We start from the raw sequence: 15379 nt of genomic DNA on the forward strand, positions 1-15379 counted from the left end.
TTTACCAATACTGGAAATACAATTTCAAGAGCCGACTACAAGAATGGATATACACTGTTTGTATTTGACCTAACTCCCGATTCTTCTGCTGGAGATTGTCACTATTGGAATTTACAACGACATGGCGCCATCCGATTGGAAGTTCATTTCCAAGAGAAATTAGCAGCACCTGCAAACTGTATTGTGTATGGGGAGTTTTCCTCACTCCTAGAGATCGACCACCAGCGCAACATTATCCTGGACTTTTAAATTACAAGGTACGTATACGTTATGTATCATTTCCATTCACGATGTTGAATACATTACAATTAGCTAGTGCTTTACACGGTAGTCCATTGTTCAGAAATCATTTTACCGGGGTATTTGCAAGCGATGAGTTGCCCTCACGGATTTCTCTTCCTCTGGCAATGATTGTAAATACAGATCCATCCACAAAACTAGGAAGTCATTGGATTGCAATTTATATTGATCATCGCGGTGTTGGAGAATATTTTGACAGCTATGGCCTTCCTCCTTATGTACCACAACATGTTGCATTCTTAAAACTTCATTGTATGTACTATAAATATAATAATAGCCAAATGCAAAGTCTTGGTTCATCCGTATGTGGCTATTATGCTTATTTTTATTTGTGCTGTAAAGCCCAAGGAAAATCTCTGCGTGAAATTCAATACTTGTTCACAACAGTACCCACGGTTAATGATCGTAGACTGCTGCAATATACCTTCCAGGTAATTTTATCATATTTATCATTGCAAATGTATTGTTTAATCATCATCTATTTCTATACTAATCATCTTTTTCCTCGTTCTTTTTTACAGAATTCACAATACGAAGCTTTGCAAACGGGTGCTATGCTGCAAAACATGGAAACAAATCATTACAATCAAGAAGAGCAGGCGGTCTAATGAAGAAACCCAGCTCAATATACAAACATTGTCAATAAGAAAGAAAAAGAAGAAACCAGAAAAAATGAATAAAATACAATTTATACTTATTTATGTGTTTTTATTGTCCATTCCATATACAACGTTATCAGATTCTCCTAAAGAACTGTGCGATATAAGACGAGAACCCTGGACAAAGTTTCCACCTAATTCCTAAAGAACATTGACCAGGGACCTCGTCGCGCATCAAAACCAAATCATTGATCACGTGACCGTACTACACCCGAAGGGTACTACCAAATTGAAAGGAGATACCGTCCATACCTTATCAAAGAGGATACATTGAGTCAGTAACCGAACACGTGGTTGTACTTAAAAATTTGAAAATAGGACCACCGAAACATATTGAGGTCCTGTACTATGCTTAAATTGGACAATTTCAGTGGACCCCCATTGCCAAAATTTAAGAAGGGTGCAACAATATACCCATGTCTTATGATAGGATATGGACCCCTTGTAATCATAGGATCTCATCAAAGGGGATAAAATGAACCAAAAACAAACACGTGGTACAACGTTTATATTTTGGCAATTTTTGTACCCCTAAAAGGGAACGATGTAAACCATCCAAATTTATCATGATACATATTGAGGACCTGTACTATAATACCAAATGTTTAAATTGGGCAATTTCCAAAATTTAAGGGGTGGGCCAAGGTACCCCTCCCGGGGTGCACCAATGTACCTATGTCTTATGATAGATAATGAACCCCTATACATGACCATATAACCATATAAGGTAATAGAACCTCATCAAAGGGGGATAAAATGTACCAAATACCAAACACGTGGTTGTACTAAAATTTTGGCAATTTTGTACCCCTAAAAGGGAACGAGGTGGACCACCCAAATTTATAGTGATCTATATTAGTGTTCTATACTATAATACCAAATGTTGAAATTGGGCAATTTCCAAAATTAAAGGGGTGGGCCAAGGTACCCCTCCCGGGGTGCACAAATGTACCTATGTCTTATGATAGGTAATGGACCCCTATACATAACCATATAATCATATAAGGTAATAGGACCTCATCCAAGGAGATAAATTAGGTCGAAAACCAAACACGTGGTACAACGTATTGCTTACGTTTATAGTTTTGGCAATTTTGTACCCCTAGAAGGGAATGAGGTGGACCACCCAAATTTATCATAATACATATTAGGGTCCTATACTATAATACCCAATGTTGAAATTGGTCAATTTCCAAAATTGAAGGGGTGGGCCAAGGTACCCCTCCCAAAAATTTAAAGGGGTGCATTAATATACCCATGTCTTATGATAGGTAATGGACCCCTGTATACGCCCATATAACTATATAGGGTAATAACACCTCATCAAAGGGGATAAATTAGGTCAAAAACCCCCGAAATTTGAATTTTTGGCAATTTTTTACCCATGAAAGGGAACGACATAGACACCCAATACTGATAGAGGTACATACTATGGTCCTAGGCTACCATACCCAATTTTTAGATCTGGCAATTTCCGAAATTTAAGGGGGGTGGTCCTATGTACCCCTGCCAAAATTTAGGGGGTGGGCCAAGGTACCCCTGCCAAAATTTAGAGGGGGTGGTCCTATGTACCCCTAGGTCATTGACTCCGGGCCAAGGTTATTGACCTTTGACCTATGACGTCACAAAAATTTTTGCTGACTCGACGCAATATACGCCGGGGCCTACTACTACAGTAAACCAAAGTAAGTTCCTGGCAGAATCTAAGCAATGATTACAACATAATTACAAAGGGAACGAGAGCAAAATCCTTAGTTTCTGTGTTAACATCGTAAAGAAAGAAAAAAAAGACAGAAAACAGTATAGCGAGGAATCCATTAAACGAGGCATGAAGCATCTCGCTCGTTCGCCTGGAGGCCGCTTAGAATTTTACGGGCTGCACGTCCTCTGGACAGGAAGAAGAACCGAGGCGAAAAGATGGATGGAAACCAAAGTTCTCAGACACAAAGTGCTCAGTAAATGTCACAGTTTAGTTGCTAGAAAGTAGAACAGTCATTTTTCTTTTTGGCCTAGTCTTTTATTTTTCACAAAAGAGAAAGAAAATCCCTTCTTACTACGTTCTTGTGAAGAAATACATAACATTTCATTGTTTAATATTCCATAAATCATCTTCGATACTTTAATAGTATGACCAGTATTGGTAATATATGTCACCAAAGTACAGTCGTGCTCAAAAATATTTACAGCTCCCACTTCCCTACGAGACCAGAAGACACTGAGCCCATCCAACAGAAACAGACACAATTTCTGAGACATCACTTTCATATAGGCATGGGCTAGCCCATTCGGACACACGGATATGTTCCGATGCGCCCTCCGAAACACCACATTATAAATAAAAGTTTTTTTTTTAATTTACAGTTCTTATTGGTAAAGAACCCGTGAAAAGTACAGTGCGCCCTTCCGAAAATATTTCAAAGATAAACGATTTGGCTACGGGCATATAATTTGAAATACTCACAACCTACCACTATAAAAATTGTTGCGGAAGTACTACAGGATTCTGAGACACGGATATTTGGATAGGGCACGTATTAGTTCCTAAATAAAGTCTTGATCCGATTACGCTAGGTCCCATAGTTTTGGAGCTATGGACCTTTAAAAGTTCGGTTTTTCACGTTTTCGGCAGCCTGTAACTCCGAAAGGAAGCATTTGTGGACCCAGGTTGGTCTATACTTTTTGTCTTATCTTGGTGTTAGGAAACACCTTCCGAACGTTGTCGGTTGTTTTGAATCACCTTGCATAAAATGCCGCTCATGTATTATATAATAAGTATTTCCGTATGTATGGACACCCTTTTGGTAGACTTGTCCACCGCCCTGGTTATTATCCTAGCCCAGGCTTGCTTTCATGACAACTTTTCGAGACGAGACAGCCTCAACTCTCGTCTCATAGACAACCCTAACGGAAATCCAATATGGAAACCGGAAGTTATTATCCCCATTATTTCCGGTTTCAGAATTGTAGTAAGAGCAGAAATGGGATGTTTTTATGACGCTGAACCCACATACAAAAATCCTCGTTGTGTCTTATTTTCTTTTATGGGAATCCAATATTGACGTATAAAGTGGTCACTTCCAGCTTTAATAGAAGGCTAAAAGCGGAAATGAAAGGTATTGTGACGTTGGACGCAAAGCATCACACTCAGTTGTATCTTACCAGTTTTCATGGGCGGACGTAGCGGATGGGTCCTGAGGTCTGGACCCTCTCCCGAAATCCCGACTTTTCTGTAAATTTAGTCTAATTTTAGGGTCATTAAAAAAAAATTCTAATACAATTTATCCTCATATCGGATTTGAACTCACCCGAAAATGTTGGGACACCTTCCCAAATAAATTCCTGCGTACGTCCCTACTAGTATCGCTCTATGAAAATCCAAATTTGAAACTAGGAACGGGCAAAATCGGTTATTATAAAAAAAAATTAGAAAATGGTTTCTTGAAAAACAGAAAACCGAATTTTCAATTTTCATCAAAAGCAATTGGTATTTTCACCAACAAAGGTTTTGGTTTTACACCGTTTTCTTTTCTGAAACCAGAGTGGTTTTTTGGCGAAACCGGTATCCATTCTTGTTCTTGTAGTGCTCATTTCGAAAGTAGTTAACGAAGGAGCAAAAAGGTTCGATAGAAATTCGAAAAGTTTTTGATAAACCGAAAACGATTTTTGGCATAAAATCGAACCAATTTTGAAAACTGAGATTTTAGATAGAAAACCAGACAGACCTTGATAAAGCTGGTTTTTCGAAAGCTTTCAAAAAACAGATTCTAAAATTTAAAAAAAAAAGTTTTTGTGCCCCTTAATTGAAACCGGAAGCGATTATCTCTATCATTTCCGATGTCAGTAGAAGAAAGGCACAAGCTGAAATGAAACTAACTTTCTTCTAACGCTGAATCCAATCAATAATATTTTTTGCTGTACGTAGGCGATATACACTGTTTTTCCTATGATAACCGTAAACAAAACACGCTTATATATTGAGTTCCCTCACCTAAGTAGAACATAGGTTGAGCTTTCTACACGGAAATGCATAGTTTTAGTATCATTCATGCTCAACACTGTGCTGTTAAGTCCATCCTATTCCTTTGAGAACCGTGGAATGGTTCTGTTTACCAGAGCCTAATTTAATCCATAAATTATTACACCAACGTCTACTTTGTCCATATTGCAAGCAAAAGAAAGGTATCCGGTCTTCGCCTTACAACGCGTGAATGTGTTCACACATATACGCCCAAACCTCCTTTTTCTTGCATTGCAATATATGCGTCCCATTCACGCAGGGTTACGCTAAGAGACGTTTCCAGATGCCGAAATACCTTACACTCCAGCATCTCCCAAGATGGTATCAACACATTCCTTCCAAGATTGAGGCGCATTCTTAGAAGCTATGCTGCAGGATAACGGCCGCCATTCAATTAAAGGGTGAATTGCTTAAACTTAGGAAGCCACAGAATATAAAAGAGCAAACAAGGGAGAACTCAGCAAGGAACTAACGAATATAATCGGAGTCATAAAGGACACGTGCGTACATCCGCTTTCTCTAGAAAAAAAAAAAGAAGAAGAAGTATTAAAAATATGTCGACGATCACACAAACTTTTTTGTATTTTTATCACCTCCTCGGTTAAAGTCACGAGCAGTTACCTAAAACCATACCAAGGCAGAATAACGTAAAAGCACAGCACACTAGTACGCTCAATAAACATACAAGGAAAGCACCATACATCTATTGTATTTGTATATATATTATTGTATATGAGGGGGTACCCAAAAGACACCGGACTTTTTTTTTTAAAAAAAAGTTTTTAATATATATATATATATTTTTAAAGAAAATTCTTTCAGTCTCCTTCAAAGTACTCTCCATTAAATGCGATTCATTTTTTTTTTTCAGTCTTCTTTCCCACTGTTTGATGCACCTCTGGAACTCTTCCACTTTTATATCGTCCAGTGCACTCTGAGGAGTTCTTTTTACAGTCTCTACACCACCAAAACACTTTCCTTTTATATTCTGTTTAATTCTCGGAAACTGTCATCACGTTGCTCAAAAAGTATGGATCACTTTCAATCTGATTTTTTAAGTCCTGGCTTAAATTCAGACGAATGTTTTGATCCTGTGTGAGCAGATAAGAAACAAACTTAGCGGCAACACGTCTTATTTGCAAAACCTCGTGCTGGCACGAGCTCCTCCAATTTACTCCTGTTTGTTATGAAATGTCATCGATCATGAAACTACGATTTTTTTTGGCAGATTTTTTCAATGTTTTCGTCGTTTCGAAATGATGATGAGCACCCAGAACGAGCATGATCTTCAACACTCATCTCACCACACTTAAAGTGTCTAAACCACTCAAAAAATTGTGTGCGGTTTGTAGTATCATTCTTGAAAGCCTATTGAAGCGTTTGGTAAGTAGGAAGCAAAATTTCGAACACACTTTTTGTTCCTTTGAATCTGCCATAACGACTTCGCAGGCGGCAAACGGGAACAGTTGAGAAAAACAATAATACGATCAAACGTTAACCTCCTACGCAGACGCCGCTTGGCCGATTTGAAAACTCTCTACCAGACCCACCTAGCGGGTGAACTCTCTACTACGCCTAGAAATGGCGGCGCTCTTTCAATCCGGCTTCTTTTGGATCCCTTCTCGTATACGTACATAATATTGATATATTCATGGGTCGTAGACAATGGTGTCATTCAGATCATTTAACAACTGGTTCTATGATTAGTGTAGTAAAGTTGGCTTAGTATTAATATTATTACAGTATTACTTATTTATTCCATTGATTGGTTACAAGTAGCAACTATAAGATAGAATGTTCTCAGTTTCATAGTTTCATAACAGCAAAGTTTCCTCTCTGAATCCATGTAATTACCCGATTAGATGTATAAAAAAATCCCACCAATTAAAGTAGAAATTTCTTCTAGCATTGAAACCGCAAACTTCAACAAAATGTGTAAAAGCCACATTCAAATCAATTTGTAGGTTATCAATCTCGTACATTTGATTCAAATTGGCCAGGACGTTCGATTGGCAGTTAAAAATAGAGCTGTGCGATATTCCAATATATCGATCAAGCAATCAACATTTTCAAATATCGATATAAAATATTACTGATGGATATATCAATATTTTCCGATACTGCGATGGATATCTGATACCCCAATATATTTTGATACTTCGATATTTTTCAATGTTTCGATGCTTCTGATATTTCGATGTATCGATTAAGTTTCAATATTTTGTCGATATTGATTTTTCGATACCGATATCCAGATACCACACAGCCTTAATTAAAAGTCCATGGACAGGCAAAGAACTAGATACGAGGCTGTGTGTGTGTAGCCGCGGAAGACACACACACACACACACCAAAAAAAAAAAAAAAAAAAAAAGAGAGAGAGAGAGAGAGAGTTTAAAGGGAGGTCCGTTGCATATTGTGAGAGTACGGTAAAGTTAAAAATTATGGGAAGAATCCTGTATTGAAACCATAAGTAACAGAGCTAAGATTTCCGGGTTCAATAGACGGATGAATGTGGATATGGAACATATTCTTTGGCACCAAGAATTCATATACGGAGTGTTAAGAAACTATACTGACAAATTTTAAGAAGTAACTTCTCACTCAAAACAAAATTTTCATGTAAGCATAGATTCGGAGGGTCGTTTAAAGATGAAAAAGTACTCGCAGCATGCGTTATTCCGAACACAAGGAACAAGGACTTGGTGGTTCCTAACACTTCGACTTCCTGCCGACACATTCCGTGCTCACTGCTGTTGCAAGAGAATAGTTTTTTCTTTCTTTCTTTTTCTTTCTTTCTCTCTTTTTTTTGCCTACTTCGGGTTTGGACAACTTTAAATTCGTGCATATCTGATAATTCTGTTAACAACACGTCCAGTAATTATGCCCTGTGGGGAACCCCCTTATACATCAATGTGTATTGATGAAATACGCATTTTTGGATAGCCTATGTATGACTTACTTTATACCAATATGGACCGCCACTCCATAGTTCCTCGTGTTCGAAATAATGCGTATTATAATTTATTTTTGTCCACGCTTTTAGATGGCGTATGTATGACTTCCTTTATGCAAATATGGACCGACACTCCACAGTTCCTCGTGTTCGAAATAACCATGTTGCAATTTATTATTATTATTTTACGCTTTTAGATGGTGTATATGTGATTTTCTTTATGCTAATATGGACTGCCAATCCACAGATCCTTGTGTTCGAAATAATTATGTTGCAATTCATTATTTCTTACACTCTTTTAGATGGCATATGTGTGACCTCCTTTATGTCAATATGGACCGCCACTCCATAGTTCCTAATATTCGAAATAACACGTGTTGCAATTTATTTTTTTCTACACTTTCAAATAGCTCAAACTCTGAAACTATGCACTTTTCTCCACAGGTCCGTATGTTTTTATTTATTTATTTTGATGTGACATATCATCTTTAAAAGTTTGTTGGTATAGCTCATTAATACTCTGTATAAGAGTTTTCGCTCACTCTTAATCCATTTTTGCTCGGACTATTATCAACAGCCAGCCAGTCAGTCAGACAAACAAACGTCATTTTGCACGCCTTTCAATGCTTATTTAGAACGTAGTTTGGAATTCAAAAAAAGTTAATTTATATACGGTATGTTTTCTTTAAAACATTTTTACTATGGCGGATCCAAGGCTGGCTAAGGGGCTATAGCCTTCCCCCCTTGACGCTCAGGTTTACACTGCATAAAATGGACTTCAATCCTGGTTTACACTGGATAAAACAGCAAACTATAGCTTAGCCCCTCCCTTGATCATATCCTGGATCCGCCACTGTATATATATATATATATATATATATATATATATATATATATATATATATATATATATAAACGGAAAAAAGTGCATTACCAGAATTAGGGTAGGTATGAGTTACAGAATGCAACAATGCTTGTGTTAGCAGATTCAAGTTGAATCGGAAGTGTTAGTGCTGTTCACCGGTAACATAAGGGTGTGTGTTAATATTTGTTTTTTAGCTTCAAATGCTTTCCAGTATCACCTCCCTCACTCCCCACCCCCCTCCCAGCTTCCAAATGGTGAAGAGAACACAATCACTTCACTGTCGCGTTGCGAGTTCAGGCAAAAAAAAAAAAAAAAAAAAAAATGTTTCTCCAACCCTCAAACACATTGAAAATAAAAGGATTGTTACTAGATGCCGGGCCGAGAATACAATGGGAGCAAATATTTACATTCTCGCTACGAAGGTGTACAGTTTCCATGTGTGACGGAACGGAACGGAAGAACGGGGCGCTAGAGATAGAGATGACGTTCTGAGTGTGTTGTCATGAATAAACTGCATGAAAGGAAGTTGATGAAAAAGGGTCAAGAAAAGAAAGACAGTTGGAACGTTTTTTCAATCTGGATTTCTAGCTAGCTACATTGTTAAGTTTTTTACGCTCATGCAGGAGGAAAACAAACAGAACGCCTTCGTTAGAATATATAACGGAGAAATATTAATGCGATGACAAAGGTGACGCCTCGTTAATGGAGTATCTTGTCGCCAAGTTTCAGTTTCGCTTCACAACTATGACTCCTCACCTCCCATTGGAAGTCAGGTTCTTTTTAATTCATCTTTCATACTGCATCCATATTGCCCACGACCCATCCACGCAAACAGGTATTCTGAAAGAGAGTTGAGCGCTTTTTGCGAATCTTACTCGACCTTGAAATTAGTGCTCTTAGAATTCGAATAATCCATTATTAGAACATGCGAATAACATTAGTTATTTAAATAATTGTTCGAATATTAAAAATCAAATTCGAATATTTGGATATTTGAATAACGGATAATTGTGCGAATACTTGGATATTCGAATAATGGTTAATTGTTTGAATATTAAAAATCGAATATCTGAATATTCGAATAACGGACAATTGTTCGAATATTAAAAATCGAATATTCGGATATTCAAATAACGAATAATTGTTCGAATATTAAAAATCGAATATTTGGCTATTCAAATAATGAAACAAAAATCATTCGAATAACAAATATCTGAATGATTTTAACAGCATTAGTTAACACATATGCACGATGTCCTGATTCGATTATATCGAATGTACTCAAACCCCCATTAAACTGTCAAGTCTAACTAAACTTGATTTTGATGGCTTGCGTGGAAAAATACACATCTTCGCATCATGTTCTCTGTCCATTCGAGAACTTTCAATTCGCCCTTGAACGGCCTGTCCAGTTTGAATCAAAAGTAATAGACGACGATTTGAATGTGACCTGCAAAATTTCGTTGAAGTTGTGTCAAGGTCAAATAAGATACCGATAAATTTCATTAGTGACCTGAAGCAGAAAACATACAACTAACCTGCCACCAAATTTCTATTCAGTTGACAGCTAGCAATATATGGTGAGGTCTTCTAGCATGATTAATCCTATAAATAATTTAAATTGTTCGTAAGCTAGCGTAAAGAAGGATGGTAACCGATTCAAAAGTAGTGACTAATAAAAGAGCACCCACCATATTACCATACGCTAAGATAAACTTTTTCGAAAATTCTCAACGCGCGTCAAATTTGTTTCATCTATATTGAATTTTCAAGTGCATCTTTAAAAGACTACAACGAAGGAAAATATGATGATTTTGGAATGGACACAGATTTATGAACTAATCACTTTACGACGGAAGAAGTAGAAGAAAACTACAAGTACATGGGAGTAACGAAATGTGAGGAAGAAGTAAAAGAATGGATAGGCACGGCGAAAGCATCCCTTATGAAAAAGAAAAGTATATTTTGCAAGTGGTTGAACAAAGACTAAAGAAAAGTATCATGTGCAGTGTTGTATTACATGGAATTAAAACATGTGGGCGTGACGAAAAACCTTTAAGGAACGCATCCATAGAGGCTTTGAAAATGTGAGTAAGAAGAGAAATTTAAAAATTAAATGAGTAGAGCTGGAATCTAATGAGCTAAACAGATATCCAACGTAAAATGTTGCGGATAGTATGTCAGAAAATAATAATATGGAAGCTAATTGAGAAGAGGGAAAGAAACTGGTTGAGACATTTATTTGAGAATAAATTCTATTCTGAAGGATATGATAGAAGCTATGGTGGGACGGAGAAAAGAGAAAAAGAAGATAATTAGAAAGAGAAAAAGAATACGGTTATGACATCGTTTAAAAATGATTAAAAAAGAGAAAAAGAAGACGGTTAGGAATCGTTTGATAATAACTAGAAAGAGAAAAAGAATATCGTTAGGACATCGTTTGATAATAATTAAAAAGAGAAAAGCAAGATTGTTAGGACACCGTTTGATAATTAAACAGAGAAAAACAAGATGGTTAGGAATCGTTTGATAATAATTAAAAACAGAAAAAGAAGATGATTAGGACATCGTTTGATAAGAAATTGTATGATAAAGGTATGACCACAGAAAAGCGAGAAAAGAACAATAGTTAATATAATTAAAAAGAGGAAATAAACTGGTTATAACATTGAGAAGAAGTTATATTCTGAGGGAATGATAGAAGGTGGGGTAGAAGGAAGAAAAGAAGAATGTTGAAGATAATTAAAAAGTGGAAAAAATGTCAGGACATTGTTTTAGAAGAATCTGTATCCTGAGGGATTTGTTAAGAACGATATTGGAGATACTTAAAAAGAAGAAAAGAAGCTGTTTAGAAGATTTTTGATAAGAAATTGAATTCTGAGGGACATGGCAAAAGCTATGGTGAAAGAAAAATAAGGAAGGGGTGAAAATGCAAAATTGATAAAACATATAGACTGATAACTGCTGTGTCGAGATGAACAGATTAACTGAGGACAGTAGGTCATAGACGATTCTCAATTAGCGTCAACTGGAGCTGAAGAAGTGTTATAGCCAATAGTTATGCTTTTGTAGGATAAAAGAGGCCAATTACTTCCAACTGAATGCCCCGTGACGTTACAGCTTGCTTCTCACCTTCTCAAAGAGAGAGAGGGGAAGGAGCTGGTAGAAAACCAGGCATTGATAAACGACTGTGGTAATAGGTAGACATAACCATCGATAGCGCAGGCATACTACTACTCGTTGATCTCCAACACCACGTACACCAGTGATGGAATGAGTCACTTGGGTCACGACTTGGTTCTGGTTTGAGTCTCGCTTCTCAGTCCCGGACAGACTCGATGACTCAGAAGCAGCCATAATACAAGCTCTGCAGAACTAATGCAGAATTTCACAGTGAATTAGTGATGTTCATTACACGAGCTCTAACTATATGTGTTCGATTTTCATTGTGATATTTCTTAACCCAAACACTGATTGAACACAGCGATACCTCTTGGATCTTCGGTGACAAGTTTACTGACTCGTTCGATTACCTCTTAACGATCATTCGTAACTAGATATCGGATTTTTATGCACTTAAAATTCATGAAATATGCACGCAACTATGCTGTTAAATGTGTTAAAATATGCATTTTATATGCACTAACAATGCAGTAAAAGAGAGCATTTTCAAACATGTAGCAAAATTGTGACAAAGTTTTGTAGGTGAAATATAACATCTAAAGTGTACATTACCTTTCAGGGACTTCTCTTCAGACTTCTGTCATAGTTAAATTTATACACTACTAATTTTTTAAAATACACAAACTAGCTGAACCTGCGCTCTCTACACAGCGCATCATTCGCATATAAGCATAAATCTCCTTCTCATTCCTCACAACATATGTACATGTCCCTTGACAGACACAAGTAAAAAACGTCTTGATAAAAAAAAAAAGAAAAAAAACCGGCAAGGGGTATCATAAAGGGAAGATTTTTTCGATTATTTTTTCTCAATATCTCGCACCGTTTGCAAGATTTGATCCTACTTCCGGTTGGAGTTTCTAATTCATGTATGACCAGTGTTTTCTTTCTTCTTGCATGCAGTATGTAATAAGCAAATACATTACGTATACAATTAATTATAAAGTCAGTTATATATGGTGTTCATTGGGCAAAACAATCAAAAAATAAAGATTTATCTCAGACTCGAGAAATGGTTATCCTTCCTTTTTCATTATTATTTGGCCATGAAACAAACGCCTGAGATACATACAACCCCAATATACAACAATGTGGTGTTGGAATGTTTAACGCATAGGATATGATGCATTAGTTTTTTTTTTTAATTTCAACGCTTCTAGTGTACCCTAAAAATGTAATAAAGAAATAATGGCCATGTTGTTTATTTTTTTTTAATATTCAATTAGAACTGGACAATCTACGCAAAATTTCCAATCGATCAGTGAAAACGTCATCTTTCTAGAGCATGTAGTTTCCGAGATCTCATTGTCGAAAGGATTGACCACAAACATATAAACATAGTTTAAAAGAACTCGGAAGATGGAAGCACAATTCACATGCATTGATTTTAGAGAAGGCTTATTAAAATACAAAGCCTTTGAACAATAATTTTATATCATAAACTTTATGAAAAAAGATATAGTTAACTAATTTAGAGTATTTAAAGTACAAATACTTAAAAATGTTTGTCTCTATTAAACGTGAAATCACGCATAACCGTAAATGAAAGATTTGAAAGCTGAAATTAAAGGTTGGAGCTCAGACAGTTTTAATTGCTGTTGTAGCATTTTAATAGATAGATTATGAGATTAAAATAAACACAGTGGTATGAGATGAGAACATGATCTCTAGTTTTTCTTCACATTTGTATTTTAGAGTGCATTTACTTTATACGAATGATATAAAACCTCTCTTTTCTACAAGTTTCCACTGTCAAAAAAAAAAAGTAGTTTCGTTTTTAAGGATTGTCTCCTCCCCGTAGCCTAATTGACCATACAGTTTATCACAAGATGCTTCTATTAAATTTTTTGGGTGCCTGTTTGTGACATTTGTAGCCAGAAAATGACCTATTAATGTCAATTGATGTTACTGGACAATTTTTATTGAGAGGAGCAAGTTCAGTATCTATATCTTGTTGGCAAGTTTAAATATAACGCTTGAAGGTACTTTCCCATGGCTTCAATTGTTTTGCAGTCGGAGTTTCTGGCAAAAACATCTTTCAATTTCTGTTCCACATAGCGCCCGAATTTACCAGGAACTGACTAGAGCTCGTGCTGAACTTCATCAACTAAAGCTCGTGCTAAAGTTCATCAACTAGAGCTCGTGCTATAGTTCATCAACTAGAGCTCGTGCTAAAGTTCATCAACTAGAGCTCGTGCTAAAGTTCATCAACTAGAGCTCGTGCTAAAGTTCATCAACTAGAGCTCGTGCTAAAGTTCATCAACTAGAGCTCGTGCTGAACTTCATCAAATAGAGCTAAGCATTCACTTACCAACATTCCTCGCGCCTCTTTGTTTCTGAATCGATTTCGACACGATATTAATATTACAATGTCTGTATCATTAGCAGATTTCTCTTAACGTCTTGGCAACTGTAAGCGTCTTTGTTCTGCTGATCAGTTGCTAGCATTATTGGTCTTCCATAAACTAAGGCATTCTTCCCTTCTCCCATGCGAAAAGCCGTTCTGTTGTACCGACCGATACATAAATGCATTGAAAACACAAACTAAACCTGTATTTATTCTATGTTATAAGCACACATCTAAAATAAAAAACTTATAGAATATGCTCTTAAACACTAATATATGCTCTAACCTTTGAAATATGCACTACAAAACTTCAAATTTGTGCTGTATTGTTGTTGTTAGAAACGCCTACCAAGTTTGACAGAGATGCATATAAGCCAACAAAATATGCATTTGCATAAAATTCCGATGTCTACTCGTAACAAAAATGTGTATCTTTTTTGCGTTTCTTACGCGTTTATACTCGATAAGCCTTGTAGTTAACTTTTGGTGCAATGCTTTGACTCAAGGACTCAGACACACACACACACACACACACACAGAGAGAGAGAGAGAGAGAGAGAGAGAGAGAGAGAGAGAGAGAAAGAAAGAAGATAATCGAATTTGATATATATTAATTATATCAGTCTCATACATACTCTCCATCTGTCGGCTCCAGATCACGGGGCTGACTGCTTCCGGGTCTTCCTAATCACAGGTTACAAAACTCATGATCCATCCCCATCTTTTGAGTACACTGCCAACACTTGCTCTTCTACGTCATTCCTTTCCTTCCTTTCCTCCTCCTATTTTCCTGCTTTTCTCAGATTGTGAAAGCGTGATCCTATCTCTGATGTGCCCTGCCAACACTTGCTCTTCTACGTCATTCCTCCGCCATTTGGAAAAGACTGGAGGAGGCGGATGATACGTAAAATACAGGTGAAAGGGAATGGTACTGAACCTATGACCTTTGTCATCACAGATGAGCACTATACCATTGAGCTATCACCTCTCCTCATCCCACTCCCGATACAACTTTTAGATGTACCAGGTTTAGATAGGAGCAGGTGAAAAC

General features: G+C 36.7%; 1 protein-coding gene across 1 annotated transcript in view; it reads right to left on the reverse strand.

Moving 5' to 3' along the window:
- rdgA (retinal degeneration A) overlaps positions 1-15379 on the reverse strand; it is a gene marked incomplete in the record, with an annotated part of 666123 nt that overhangs the window by 586119 nt on the left and 64625 nt on the right.

This window comes from Thermobia domestica, chromosome 14, assembly GCF_964235325.1.
Source record: "Thermobia domestica chromosome 14, izTheDome1.hap1.1, whole genome shotgun sequence".
Classification (NCBI taxonomy): domain Eukaryota; kingdom Metazoa; phylum Arthropoda; class Insecta; order Zygentoma; family Lepismatidae; genus Thermobia; species Thermobia domestica.